This window comes from Mustela erminea, chromosome 13 (genome assembly GCF_009829155.1).
Source record: "Mustela erminea isolate mMusErm1 chromosome 13, mMusErm1.Pri, whole genome shotgun sequence".
NCBI lineage: Eukaryota > Metazoa > Chordata > Mammalia > Carnivora > Mustelidae > Mustela > Mustela erminea.
In genome coordinates this window covers 57720491-57729820 of record NC_045626.1, presented here as the reverse complement: position 1 = coordinate 57729820, position 9330 = coordinate 57720491, and positions in this window count along the sequence as shown.

Below are 9330 nucleotides of genomic sequence, written 5' to 3'. Positions count from 1 at the left end.
GGGACTCCAGGATCATGACCTGAGCTGAAGGCAGTCGTTTAACCGACTGAGCCACCCAGGCACCCCGATAATCTTTATTTTTTTTACACTTTTTGTACTGTCTGAATTTATTTCAATAAACATGTGTTATTTTTAATCACAAGAAAATAAAACCGTGTTCATGTTGAGAAACAGTGTAATAATGGAAATATAAAAGTGAAAAAGTTGATAACTTTCTTTCATATTCACTTCCTTTCAGGGGATGAAAATCTCTTCAGAGTATATTTCCTTTTTCTGCTATTAATTCAAGTTTTAATTCAGTGAGTGTGGGCTGGGAAAAGGAAAATGAGCCAGTTCTTAGGCTCCTTGGACAGTTTTAATTTTAGGCAGAAGAAACAGCTCCGGACTGTCTCCCACAAGGCTGCTCCTTAAAAATTCCTGTGCAAATCTGAAATCATGTCTTCCTTGACCAGTTACAAAAAGATTTATATAAAATTTGTTTAAATAGTCCTAGTTCATATAAAATATTCCTTGACTAAGAAATACTATACTGCTGCTAAGTAGTTGGGTGGTTTCATGTGTGGCATGGTGTAAGCAGCCTAAGCTCTGTAATGAAAGAATAATCAGAGCAGGGTGAAATTGGTCAGAAAAGTCTTTTCATTGATTCATGGGCAATACAAATATATTTTCAGCCCTGATTATACACTAGGCACTAGGGCACTGAAGATACAAAGATGGAAGACCATAGCCCTTCTTGGGAAGATCTCGCACACTGCAAGGAAATGATTGTAATACAGAGTATATGTGCAAGACGAAATGGGAACTTAGAAGTAGGAGTGCCAAAGCCTTCTTGGGGGAGTTCATTTGGGGTTAAGACTGGAAGTCTCCATAGGAATTGCATAAATAGGGTTTCCTGGGAATGAGTTTTCTACTTGAAGGAAGTGAAAGAGATGTTTTGTTAGAAAGCAGCTGAAAGTTCAAGGTGGCAAATAACTAACCTTCTAAACTGATCCTTCCTGCTGGTAAAAAAAAAAAAAAAACAAAAAACAAAACAAAACAAAAAATGCTTAGAGGAGACATTTCCCTGCTTCTTCTGCAGCCCACTTAACCACCAGGAAATTTCAATGCATGGTAACAAGGGTACTTGATGTTGATGCTGGGGTCTTCGTTGTCCTTTCTGGAAGCCAGATGCTTCTGGCAGGGGCTGGTGTGCTACTGTGTGTTAATAGTTATGTGTTAATGTCAAGATAGGCATGTGATAGAATTAGAATTAGAAGGGGCTGCAGTATTAGGGTGGTGGAAAGACAAGAATTATTGTATGAGGGGATGCCTGGGTGGCTCAGTCAATTAAGTGTCTGCCTTTGGCTCAGGTCATGATCCCAGGGTCCTGGGATTGAGTCCCACATGGGGCACCCTGCTCACCAGGGAGCCTGCTTTTCCCTCTGCCTGCTGTTCCCCCCACTTGTGCTCTGTCTCTCTCTCTGACAAACAAATAAATTCTTTTTTTAAAAAATTTTTTTAAAATTTATTTATTTATTTGACAGACAGAGATTATAAGTAGGCAGAGAGGCAGGCAGAGAGGCGGGGGGGAGGCAGGCTCCCCGCCAAAGCAGAGAGCCCGATGCGGGACTTGATCCCAGGACCCTGGGATCACAGCCTGAGCTGAAGGCTGTGGATTAACCCACTGAGCCACCCAGGTACCCAAACAAATAAATTCTTAAAAAAAAAAAAAAAAAAAAAGAGGGGTGCCTGGGTGGCTCAGTGTGTTAAAACTTCTGCCTTCTGCTCAGGTCATGAGCTCAGCAGGGAGCCTGCTTTCTCCTCTCTCTCTGCCTACTTGTGATCTCTGTCTGTCAAATAAATAAATAAAATCTTAAAAAAAAAAAAAAAAAAGAAAGAAAGAAAGAAACTAATGTATGGATTCTGAGATAGCCTGACTCAGTGAGTCCTGGTATTAACAGTTTAGAGCAGAAAAGACTGGAAAAGATCTGGTGCAATCTCCTCACCGTACAGATTAAAAAAAACTTACTGAGATTGCTAAAAATATCACCTACTGCCTTCTTTGAAAATAAATGATTAAATGTTATGTTCTGTGTAATAGTGCTGTAGTGTATCTCTGTAAAAGTCAATGGGAGGTTTCATTTTGTCCATCTACATAGTAGGGAAATAATGTTCTGTTTCCTAGCTCTAGCTCTTGTGTGTCTTGTGTTTACATAGTCAAAGGTCAAAAGCTGACTAAGAACAGAAGAGTCCTTTCCTTTTGCATCATTTTTCAACTTTTCAAAGGGCTTAAAATAAACTCCCATTTTCCATTATTTACTTAAGGGATTTGTTTTGCAGAATTTGTAGCTCTTGGGAACCCCCTTGTCATTCTTACGAAGTACACAATCTGATTCTTACTCATCTATCAACATCCAAGGAATGTTGGTATTAATATGCATGGTTTGAGTCATCCAAAACAGAATAAGAAGGCTGAATTGGCCAGTGATGTTCGTGACTTTCTATAAATATCTTATGTGTATAGAATCGGGAAATCACTCTTCCTTGAATAGAGGAAATGATAGAGATAGAGCTATAGAGATGGGGGGGGCAGTGAAGGAAAGAGAGAGAGAGAAAGGGATGAGAGAATGTCTATCAGCTCCAAGACTAAGGATTAATTGCTCTGAATAAAAGCACTTCCTTTTCTATCCAGCATTTCATGTGATACATTCTTAAAACCCACGGAATCGGGACGCCTGGGTGGCTCAGTGGGTTAAGCCGCTGCCTTCGGCTCAGGTCATGATTCCAGGGTCCTGGGATCGAGTCCCACATGGGGCTCTCTGCTCGGCAGGGGGCCTGCTTCTCTTCCTCTCTCTCTGCCTGCCTCTCTGCCTACTTGTGATTTCTCTCTGTCAAAATAAATAAATAAAATCTTTAAAAAAAAAAAAAAAAAAAAAAAAACCCACGGAATCTTAATCTTCTAAGGCCTTGCAAAAATTTACAGCTGACCTTCTGTAGAAAAGGGTTTGCACTAATTTTCGTGTGGATTCACACTTCTGCTGAACTCTAACTTAAAAATCTGTGAGACGCTACTCCCCAGAGTACATCTAGCATCCAAATCCTTGCTAGTCAACCTCTAGATAAAACTAGATTGTCAGTTCTATCTTTCTAATGCCTATGCTACAAAGACTCAATCTGACTGTATAAGCAAGTGCAGATTTTACTGCACATGGTTTCTATTTTTCCACATTATAGGTTTTCTCTGATTCGTATTTTGAAAGGTATTATAATATAAAAGTACTAGAATCATCAGAGGGAATACCTTGTTGACATTCATCTAATCAAATATTTGCTTAGGGGTTTTGCAATAATAAACTTCCCCATGGCCCCATGACTCCTTTCTAAATTGGCATAACATTTTATTAAATGTGTAGCCTGGGGGGGAAAAATCCTAAGAGAGACAGACATTGTCATTCACCAAATCATTCTTCAATCCATTCAATGTTTGCCAAGTTCCTTTCACGTGTTAGGGAAAGGGCAGGAATTGTTGAAGATGTTGAGATAAAGGACACAGTCTCACGCGCCCCAAGGAGCTCAAAGTGTTGCTATTAGTATGCGATCAAGGTCTTAAGTGGATTTGTCCACTAAAGAGAATGTACGACAGCAAACCGTCCTATTAGGTGATCTGCTCCCTCTGAAATTGGGCGTTCTTTTGCTGTGATGCGGTTTTGCAACTTGTTCTGTTGTTTTAGGAACAGTAAATGTTCAAAATAATAAACACTATTGAGCACCTACTATACTGGGTAGTAAGGCAGGCTGACCCATAAGATGACCCCCGGTGATTCCTGCTTCCTTGTATTCTTGTTCTTAACGTAATCTCCTTCTCTTAAGTATGGCGGCTGAGTGACTTTCTTCTCACCAATAGAATATGGCAAAGGTGATGGGCTGTCACTTCTATAATTAGGTTAGAAAAGACTATGACTTCTGTTTCTATTGCTTTCATGGTTGGCATGCTCTGGTGAAGCCAATATTGGAGAGGCCCCCCTGGCAAGGAGGCTGGGGGTAGCCTCCAGGCAACTACAATCTAGGAACCAGGCCCCACAGGGTTTTTGGTGTTGTTTTTTTTAATATTTTATTTCATTTTATTTATTTGACAGACAGAGATCACAAGTAGGCAGAGAGGCAGGCAGAGAGAGAGAGAGAAGGAAGCAGGCTCCCCGCTTAGCAGAGAGCCTGATGCAGGCCCCCACAGTTTATCAGTCCATGAAGAGCTTAATTCTGCCAACAATCATGTCAGCTTGGAAGCCCCTGAGAATGAGGATCCGGGTAAACTCTGCCCATATTCCTGATTCATAGAACCTGTGGGATAATAAATCTGTCTTGTTTTAAGCTGTTAAATTTGGGGATTATTTGTTTTGCAGCAAGAGGGAACTAATATGGAAATTATCCTTGTTCTTAAGGAGTTGACAGTATAGCTACAGTGAGACAAAACAGTAACTATAACACAATGTTAAAAGTGGAATCATCTTCAGTAACTCTGCCGAGGTCGTTTCAATCAGGGACAGAATTCTGCAATTCTGGTATTTCAGTGCTAATCCCAAGCTAACTTGATTTCTGTTTTTATAGGTTTTCCAGCTGGAAAGGCTTTTGAGCCTTTAGTCCTTACTCCGTATTTCACCTGAAAAGAGGAATGATACACATTGTAATTGACCAACTAGACTACATGGTCCTTGAGCGTAGGAAGAGTATTACAATTTATACTGTGTGCTTTTTCACACTGAAGGGAGGGCTCACTAAATATGAATAATGAGCTATATTCTTACAGTTAATAAAAGAGAAAAAAACACATGAAAGACCTCTGAATTTCCTGAAAGACCTGAGAATTCCAGTGCATGTACTGGAAATAGGGCGGGGTGGGGGACTGCCAACTCAGTCTTCTACAGGGCTCTGATGCACAGTTAGTTCATAAGCCAAGCATAAGAAACCTTGGAAGACTTCTACAGGGAATATTCCCTGTGACACTGAATACTTCCCCCAGAAGCTTTCCAGCATCACTAAAACAAGAGCCCTACATGTTATTTGTATTGATGATAGCAGATACTGCCTGTGGTCTGCCTGTAACCTGTAGGTACTGGCCATCACCAAGTACACCAGGGCAACCTTCTGCAAGCACCCACAAGTTTCCATTTGGGGGTTTCAGCCAGGAGTGCCGGTGCAGCTCTCAGCTACTGACATGTGAATGGGAGGAAAAATCCCTGAACTTCCTTGCCCCCCTTTGGTGGGATGACTCTGAGTTGTGTTCTCTGCTATTATCCATAGTTCCCCAGCGGTACTGACCACCCTCCCACCCCACATATTGACAGGGGTAACCCACTCAATAACACGTTCTTGCTTCACCCCAAAATAGACTACTTGGACTCAAATCTTTGTCTCAGAGTTGGTTTCTGGAGAAAAGTGGTGAACGAAATAACTTAAATAGGAGGTTTAAGTCTGAATCTTGTTGAGCTGGTCCTGTCGAAGCTGTTTTGCTCAAGCATCTCAGGAAAGAAAGAGCCCTAACTTGGTGAAGTGTGACCCAATGGGAAGCATGGGTGGGGAGGGCATGACTTAGAAGCTGACTTTCTCACTGGGGTGAGGTGAACACCAGGGCCTGGGTTGAGAGAGGATTTTTTTCATGATACAGACTTCCTAAGAATTTTTAGAATATTGACAAATAAAATAGTCACTAATAGCTATCAATCAACCCAGACCTTGGGTTTCCTTCAGCAAAGCTGGGAGAAGGTTTAAGTCAACTCATCAAGCCCAACCTCTGCTCCAAGCAAGGTCCAGAAGGTCCCAGAGGTGGTTATGTTCCTACTTTGGTCTTTTGACATCCTAAGCCCTCCCAGCTGTTGAATGGCAAAGGCCCAAAATAAGGTCATTTCCATTGCTGTGCCTGGCTCTAGTTATAATCACCCAAAACAAGCCTGGAAGGTCCCTAGTAGCACTGAGGAATTACGAATGTTTATTTTTAAATAAATTACTTTTCCTCTGGTTTAATCAAAAGCTTTCATAAAGTTTGGTTTTAAACCATATGCAAATATACTCATCTCTGAAGAATTTGGCAAAGATTTATTTGCCTTTCTATTTCCAGTTTTTAAATGTACACACAGATTAACACTGATTCTAAGAGCTGCCACCCCCATCAATCCAGCACAAAGGATACAGTTAAATACACCAACTACATTCACTGAGGAAGAGTCTGAAACCGGACTGGGCAGGTGCCTCCGACAGAATACTGACACTTAACAGTTACTTAACTAAGTCACAGTTGGAAGCTTCGGTCCTTATAAGTGAAAGCACAAGCATTTTAGTGTATGAACTCTGCTGTGGAGCTTGCATTTGCTACTTGGCTTTCTAGTTCGTACTTCTCCAAGAATAAAGAGCATGGTTCAGTGCAGTCTTTAGTAGACAACACAGTCACATCCTAAGTGTTTATCCAAAGGGGCTGATAGAAGTTGTCAGATATTCTGACAGAGATCCCCATCCCATGCCCAGCAGATGTGAGAGCAGATGAGATAGAAGAAAAACTTCGGAAATTTCACTGAGAAAATGCCCTTTTTCTTCATAAAATATGTGTTCCTTCCTCATGTCAAGAGAGGCCGTGTGCTTTCCATGTTTAAAGGAAGACTTTTGGGGGCACCTGAGTGGCTCAGTCAGTCAAGCAACCCACTCTTGATTTCGACTCACATCAGAATCCCAGGATCATGGGATCAAGCCTTGTGTTGGGCTCTAGGCTTAGCAGGGAGCCTGCTTGGGACTCTCTCTCTCCCTCTCCCTCTGCCCCCCCCCCCCCCACTCATGTGAGCAATCTCTTTCAAATAAATAAATAGAAATCTTAAAAAAAAGAAAAAGACAATTTTTTGGAGGACAGGGGAGTTTTCAGACTGATTTGACCAACTCCATGTCCGATCTGAGCTTTCTTCAAAAATGCTTTGATTTCTTCTTCCAGTGTAATCTTCTTCGGGCTGAGAGCTGTTTTCATCCTGCAGTGCTTTGTGTGTGTATTTCAGAAACTATTAGTACCTTGTGGTATCTGTGAGTGAGATGGCTCTTCACAGTGGGCACTCTTCGAAGGGCATCATCTAGATTCATGCTGCACATTCAGTAGTGTTCTATCCATGCCATGATTGTAAATAGCAATTGTGTTTGACCACTGCTCAGTGCCCTTAATACTAAAGTGTGGCTCTACACAGGCACCCTGTAGGTTCTCTTCCTATAGCCTAGACACTGCGATTCTGCTCATCAGGTCAGGGTCAAGTGGGAATGAGAGTCTAAGTCATTACTTTTATGTCTTGTAATACGCTTTATAAATATTTTAACAAAAGTAATATAATATTCAGATAAAATTCCGCAATTACCTTTCTTTACTTTCCTTCTCAAGTGCTCCCAGGGAATATCCCTGGGAGTAACCCCAGTCCATGACTCTAGTTATCATGTATGTGTGCATCCATCATCAATATATACAATGTTTTTTATTTTAAATTAGTTTATATCATATTGTCTATTTCTGCAACCTGGTTTATTCCCTCTTAATGGTATGTTTTTGTGATCTAGTTACAACATTAATATATAGAGACTTAGTTCATTTTTTTAAATTGCTATTTGAATGTTCTTGGGAATAGAAACTTGATTTTTCATTTCCCATCTGATGGGTTTCAGATGTCCCCAGTTTCTTATAGCTGTCTCCTTTGCACATATTTGCAAGTTTCTCTGCAGGAGGACCTTTTAGGTCATAAGAAATGTAAATTTTTAGCTTTCCTGGATATTGAGGGTTTTGTTTATTTATTTATTTAATTTTTTGGAGTTAACTTTTTATTTATTTTTTATTTTTTAAGTTAATGCTGTGCTCAACTTGGGGCTTGAACCCACAACCGTGAGAGCTGCACCTCAAAAGTCACAAACTCCACTGACTGAGCCAGCCGGGTGCCCTTTTACTGGATATTGTTAATTTGATGTCAAAATATTTGTATTTGGGGGGTGCCTGAGTGGCTCAGAGGGTTAGAGCCTCTGCCTTAGCTCAGGTCATGGTCCCAGGGTCCCAGGATCGAGCCCCGAATCGGGCTCTCTGCTCAGCGGCGAGACTGCTTCCCCACCTTTATGTCTCTTCCTGCCTCTCTGCCTGCTTGTTATCTCTCTCTCTCTCTCTGTCAAATAAGTAGATAAAATCTTAAAAAAAAAAATTGTATTTTGGTTTTGGCTCAGTTCGTGATCTCAGGCTCATGGAATCAAGCCCAAGTTGGGCTCCACATTCAATGTGGAGTATGCTTATCCCTCTCCTCCTGCCCCCCACCTCCCACTCATGCTCTCTCTCCCTTTCTCACTCTCACATAAATAAAATCTTTTTAAAAATAGCTTTATTTATTTTCACTCCCACTTTTGCAAGTTTCTATTTTCATATTTCCAATGTTTCATATTGTACAATTAAACATTTTGTAGACAATCAAATGTATATAAAAAAGGATCTAATTTAATTTGTATTTCTCTCAGTATAGCAAGGAGGAGCATATTTTTGTATATTTTGGTCACTTTGTTTTCCTTTTCTGTTTCTTGTGCATATTTTTTGCCCATTTTCAAAAATTGGGGATTTTGTTTTATTGCATATTGGTCTTATGCCCTTGTATATCTTAGATACTTTGTAATACTTGTTATAAATATATTCTCCTAGTCTATGGCCTGTTTTTTTTTTCTTTTTTTTTTAAGGGTTTTTTATTGGTTTGCTTTTTAAAGATTTTATTTATTTGTCAGAAAGAGAGAGCAAGCACAAACAGGAGGAAACGCAGGCAGAGGGAGAAGAAGGCTCCCTGCTGAGCAATGAGCCCATCGTGGGACTCGATTCCAGGACCCTGGGATCATGACCTGAGAGGAAGACAGACACTTAACTGCCTGAGCCACTCAGGTGTCCCTTTTTCTTTTTTTTAATTGGAGAATGTCACGTGCATGGGTTGGGGGAGGGCAGAGGGAGAGAGAGAATTCCAAGCAGGCTTCACATCCAGCATAGAGCTCAGCACAGCTGATCTCATGATCCCGAGATCATGACCTGAGCGGAAATCAAGCCAGTTGCTTAGCTGAGCCACCCAGGCCCCTCATATGGCTTGTGCTTGTTTTCAAACCAGATTTTTAAGCTAAGCTGTAATTTTGGCGTCATTTAAAAATTACGAGCAAATTTATAAATTGTTTTTCTGTATGATTCATGCTCTTTCTGTCCTGTTTTAAGAAATTCTACCTAACTCGGGGCGCCTGGGTGGCTCAGTGGGTTAAGCCTCTGCCTTTGGCTCCGGTCATGATCCCAGGGGCCTGGGATCGAGTCCCGCATAGGGCTCTCTGCTCAGC